Source organism: Loxodonta africana, chromosome 8, assembly GCF_030014295.1.
Source record: "Loxodonta africana isolate mLoxAfr1 chromosome 8, mLoxAfr1.hap2, whole genome shotgun sequence".
Classification (NCBI taxonomy): Eukaryota; Metazoa; Chordata; class Mammalia; order Proboscidea; family Elephantidae; genus Loxodonta; species Loxodonta africana.
This window is the reverse complement of record NC_087349.1, coordinates 101333260-101339023: the sequence shown is the minus strand read 5'-3', so window position 1 is coordinate 101339023 and position 5764 is coordinate 101333260.

The following is a 5764-nucleotide window of genomic DNA, read 5'->3' as shown; positions in this document are numbered from 1 at the left end:
TCTTTATTATTAAGAAAGACTATACAAACTTACTATAAATATTGATTAGAAAAAAGTTGGTAGTAAGGGAAACAGTAAAAATAACAATTGGAATTAATGACATAGAAACCCTTCAAACTTGGTTAAATAAATCCAAAAGCTGATTCTTTGAAAAGATGGGTAAGATAGTCCTTACATGACCTTGATTAAGAAAAAAGAGAACAAAATTATACACTATAGGAATGTAAAAGGCGACAACCACTGGAGGAAAAATCCAAATATTAAAAAAATACTAATTAAAACACAATAGTAACACATTTTAAAACCTGGAAGTTATGAGTGATTCCTGAAAAAAAATCACAAAATTAACCCAAAAAGTAGAAAATATTAAGAAACTAATTACCATGGAGAAATTGGGAGATTAAATATCTACCATAGAAAATGTCATTAAAACTAGGCAGTTCAACTTTTTTTTAATCTTTAAAGAAAGATGGGTAATTAAATGTAATTTTTACTATTCCAAAGCAGACTAAAAGACAGTTAGATGCTCCCTAAATCATTTCGTGCAACTAGTCTTACCATGACCAGATAAATATTAAACAAACAAACAAAAAAGGCAAAAGTTTAAGTTAAGGTGAATATATATTCAAAAAAGAATCCAGTACTTTATCAAAAGAATGTTGTTGTTAGGTGCTGTAGAGTTGGTTCCAACTCATAGCAACCCTATTACCACAGAAGGACACACTGCCCAGTCCTGTGCCATGCTCACAATCATGTTTGAGCCCATTTATTGCAGCCACTGGGTCAATCCATCTCGTTGAGGGTCTTCCTCTTTTCCACTGACCCGGTACTTTACTAAGCATGATGTCCCTCTCCAGGGACTGATTCCTTCTGGCGACATGTCCAAAGTATGTAAGACTCAGTCTTACCATCCTTGCTTTGAAGGAGCATCCTGGTTGTACTTCTTCCAAGACAGATTTGTTCGTTATTTTGGCAGCCCATGGTATATTCAGTATTCTCCACCAACACCACAATGCGAAGTCATCAATTCTTCTTCTCTCTTCCTTATTCATTGTTCAGCTTTCACATGCATATGATGCAATCGAAAATAACATGGCTTGGGTCAGGCACACCTTAGTCTTCAAGGTGACATCTTTGCTTTTCAACACTTTAAATAGGTCCTTTGTAGCAGATTTGCCCAATGCAACGAGTCTTTTGATTTCTTGACTGCCGCTTCCACCGGTGTTGGTTGTGGATCCAAGTAAAATGAAATCCTTGACAACTTTGGTCTTTTCTCTGTTTATCGTGATGTTGCTTATTGTCCAGTTGTGAGGAATTTTGTTTTCTTTATGTTGAGGTGTAATCCATATTTTTTTCCCTCCAAATTATATTTATTGTTGTTGAGAACATACACAGCAAAACATACACCAATTCAACAGTTTCTACATGTACAATTTAGTGACACTGATTACATTTTTCAAGTTGTGCAACCATTCTCACCCTCCTTTTCTGAATTGTTTCTTCCTCAGTAACAGAAACTCACTGTCACCGAAAAGTCATTTGAAAACATTTAAAAGTCATTCTTAACAAAACCAAATGAAAGAAAAATAGAAACTGCAAAGTGATGAAGACTTTACCAAAAATCCAACAGCAAGTATGTAGTATTCTTTTTTTTTAAATGAAAACTAACAAATGGAATCATGCAATCTAAATTACTTTGTACTTTTTACTCCTTTAAAAAATATTAATTTTTGGTGGCAATATACACAACCAAACATACATCTATTCACAATTTCTACATGAACAGTTCAATGACATTGATTACATACTTCATGTTGTATCACCATTCTCACTATCTCTACACACATTGTTTTATCACTATTAATTTAGGTGTCCTGCTCCATAAAGTTCTTATGTATGCTGTAGATTAACTATTGTCAGTTTGTACTCTTATAGATAATTGTTTCTATCTAGATATCTTCTGAGGAGCTGCTGGTGGTTTTGGATTTACATACAGTAGCATGCATGCATTTTGAGGGTACGTATGATGAGTTTTTAAAAATATTTATTTTGTTGAGAATATACACACCAAAACATACACCAATTCAGCAGTTTCTACATGGACAATTTAGTGACATTAATTACGTTCTTCGAGTTGTGTAACCATTCTCACTCTCTTTCTGAATTGTTCCTCCTTCACTAACATAAACTTACTGTTCCTTAAAGTTCCTATCTAATCTTCTGAGTTACTGTTGTCAGTTGGAGCCCATATAGGTAGTTCTTGAAAGAGCATAATGCTCAAGGCAGACCTTTTTTACTAATTAAGCTAAACTATTTTTAGGTTTTAGAAGACTTCAGGGTATATTTATAAGGTTTAAAGATTATTTCAAGGCAATAGTTTTAGGGGTTCATCCAGCCTCCATGCCTCCAGAAAGTCTGGAGTCCGTGAGAATTTGAAATTCTGCTCTGCATCTTCCCCCTTTTGATCATGAATCTTCTGTAGACTCTTTGATCGAAATATTCGGTAATGGTAGCTGGACACTACCCAGTTCTTCCTGTCTCATGGCAAAGAAGGCAGTTGTTCATGGAAGCAATTAGCCACACATCCTATCTTCCTATTCCTGACTCTCCTTTCTCTGTTGCTCCAGGTGAACAGAGACCAATTGTTGTGCCTTGGATGTCTGCTTACAAGCTTTTAAGACCCCAGGCACTATACAGTGAACTAGGAGATAGAACGGAAGCACCAAACACATTATTAGTCCAATTAACTGGACTGTCCCGTGAAACCATGACCCTAAACCTCCAAATGAGGGAACCAAATCCCATGAGGTATTTGATTGTACATAAGCAGCCTCAGAAGCTACTGCTTTTTTTTGTCGTTGTTGTAAATATATCTATCACACAACTTTTGCCAGTTCAATTTCTTACAGATTTACAGCTTATTGACAGCAATTACAATAATCAACTGTGCAGTCCTACCCTAACAATTTGATTTTTCTATCACCATTAACCCCTCTATTCCCCCCTCCCTTCCACCCCTGGTAATAAACTTCAGTCTCCGTACACTTGCCTTTTCTTGTCTTTTTATACACAGTTTGATGAGTTTTGACCATTATATATACCTGTGAAACCACCCAATCAAGATACAGAAAATTTCCATTGCCTCAAAAAATTCTCTTGTACTTCTTTGCAGGCAATCCCTCACTCCCAGCAACCTCTGATCCTATTTCTATCGCTGTGGATTAGTTTTGGGGGTCTTAGAATTTCACAGAAATGGGATAATGTCCTTTTATGTGTCTGGCTCCTTTAACTCAACGTGATGTTTTAAGATTCATTCGTTCATGTGGTTGGATATACCAATAGGGTGTTCTTTTTTATTGCTAAGTACTATTTTAATTGTATGAATATGCCGTAATTTGCCTATTCATCTGTTGCTGGACATTGGGATTGTTTCCTGTTCTGGGACATTAGGTATAAAGCTGCTATGAACATTCTTGTACAAGTCATTTTGTGTACACGTTTTTATTTCTCTTCCCTAGAAGTCGAATTGTTGGGTCATGTGATAAGTATAAATTTAACTTTATAAGAAACTGCAAAATTCTTTTCCAAAGTGATTGTACGGTTTTTCACTCCACCAGTAATGTATGGGTGTGCCCATTTCTCCACATCCTCATTATCACTTGGGGTTATCAGTCTTGTCATATCAGTTATTCTGGTGAGTGTGTACTGTGGTTTTAATTTGCATTTCTCAGATGATTTATGATGTTGAACATCTTTTTATGTACTTATTTGCCATTCGTATATCTTTTTTAAATGAAGAAAAAAAATTGGGTTGTTGTTTGTCTTCTTGTGTTTTAAAGGTTCTTTCCATATTCAGGATACAAATCCTTTGTCAGAACTATGTATTGCAAACATGTTCTGTCAGAAAACAGAGGCTGAGACAGAGTTAGGAGTACAAAAGGTTTATTGGACGGTGAAATATAACACCTGTGAAAGGTAAAAAGAGGAAGGAGCAGGATTAGGCTGGGAAAGCCTTCAGAAAGTGATGCTGATCTGACCTCTGTAGTAGGAAAGTGAGAAATTAGCAGGATTGGCAGAGAGAGCCACAGATTGCAATATTAATCTGACAAAGTCTTGGCCAACATAAAAGGGAGCTCTAAGCAAAGAGCAAAGAGGACTCTTGTGTTAGGCAGGCATGGCCAGGCCTTGGTGCCCCTGCCATCTCGATCACTGCCTGGCAGATGCCCTGAAGATTGTGGCCTTGGCTAGAAATCTGAGACAGATCCTGTTGGTGCCAACAACTGGAGGCTGACATCTAACTGTACTCCTTTGTCAAGAAGAAAATGATCTCTCAAGGTCCTTTCAACCGTGTGATTCTGTTATTTCCAAAATAGTGCTTCTCTTTTTCTTTCTTTCTTTTTTTTTAAATAAACTATAAATAGCAATAATATCTCCTGCATAAATTTTGGTGTCACAATGTGAGCTCACTCCAAAATATTTAGTAAACTTATCTTGTAGCTCAGTGTCATGGACTGAATTGTGTCCTCCCAAAATATGTGTATCAGTCTGGCCTGGCTATGATTCTCAGTATTGTGTGATTGTCCACCATTTTTGTCATCTGATGTGATTTTCCTATGTGTTGTAAATCCTATCAACACGATGCTAATGAGATGGATTAGTGGCAGTTATGTTGCTGAGATCTACAATATTAGATTGTGTCTTAAGTCAGTCTCTTTTGAGATATAAAAGAGCGAGGCGACCAGAGAGATATGGGGACCTCACACCACCAAGAAACAAGAACCAAGAGAACAGCACGTCCTTTGGACCTGGGGTCCCTGCACTGAGAAGATCCTAGACGAGGGGAAGATTGATGACAAGAGCCTTCCCCCAGAGTCGACAGAGAGAGGAGGTCTTCCCCTGGAGCTGATGCCGTGAATTTGGATTTCTAGCCTACTGGACTGTGAGAGAATAAACTTTTGTTTGTTGAAGCTATCCACTTGTGGTATTTCTGTTATAGCAGCACTAGATAACTAAGACACTCAGTATCTCTTATGTAAATATTCTTTGATGAGGTCAACCTTTAGGATTCACTGCATATTCTTCCTATTTTTCTGTATATTGTTCATCTTTGTCTTTTCTTTCAAAGTCTTGAGCAATTCTTTTTTATGTTCTTCTACTTCTCTCTTGTTGACTTTCATTCTTTATCTCAGTCTCCACACTTTATTTGTGCCTTTTGCAAACTGCTCTTTTGTAGTTGGTAAAATAAACTTTAAGGAGGCACAGACCTTTTTCTTGAACCCTCTGCAGTTTCTAGCGTACTGGCTTTAATCACTGTGTCTCTGGCGATCAGCCAGCAGTACTCCTGATTTCCATATGCCAAGAGAAGTAGTTTCTTACTTTTTCTGTCTCTCCTAAAGATTCATATGTCTAAGATCTTGAGTAGTATTCAGTGATTGAGTCCTTGGATGCTGTCTTTGAATTGCTTACACTAGGATTTCCCTAAGGCTATACAATATGTATTAGAAAAATAACATACAGGGTGGTGTTTCATTATGTTGTGCATAGGGTCGCTATGAGAGAACTGACTCGACGGCACCTAACAACAAGAACAAGAGAAAAAATTGTTCCTAGTGGTGAAATAGGTGGGATAGCTTTCAAAATGTGGCTTCTAAAGAGAGGGCCTTAGAGTAGGATAGTAGACAGTAGGTAAATCCTGGGCAGAGTTGCCCCTTTTGTTTTAAAGTACATATTGGGTCTGTAGAAGACCCAGTTATAATACAGCTGT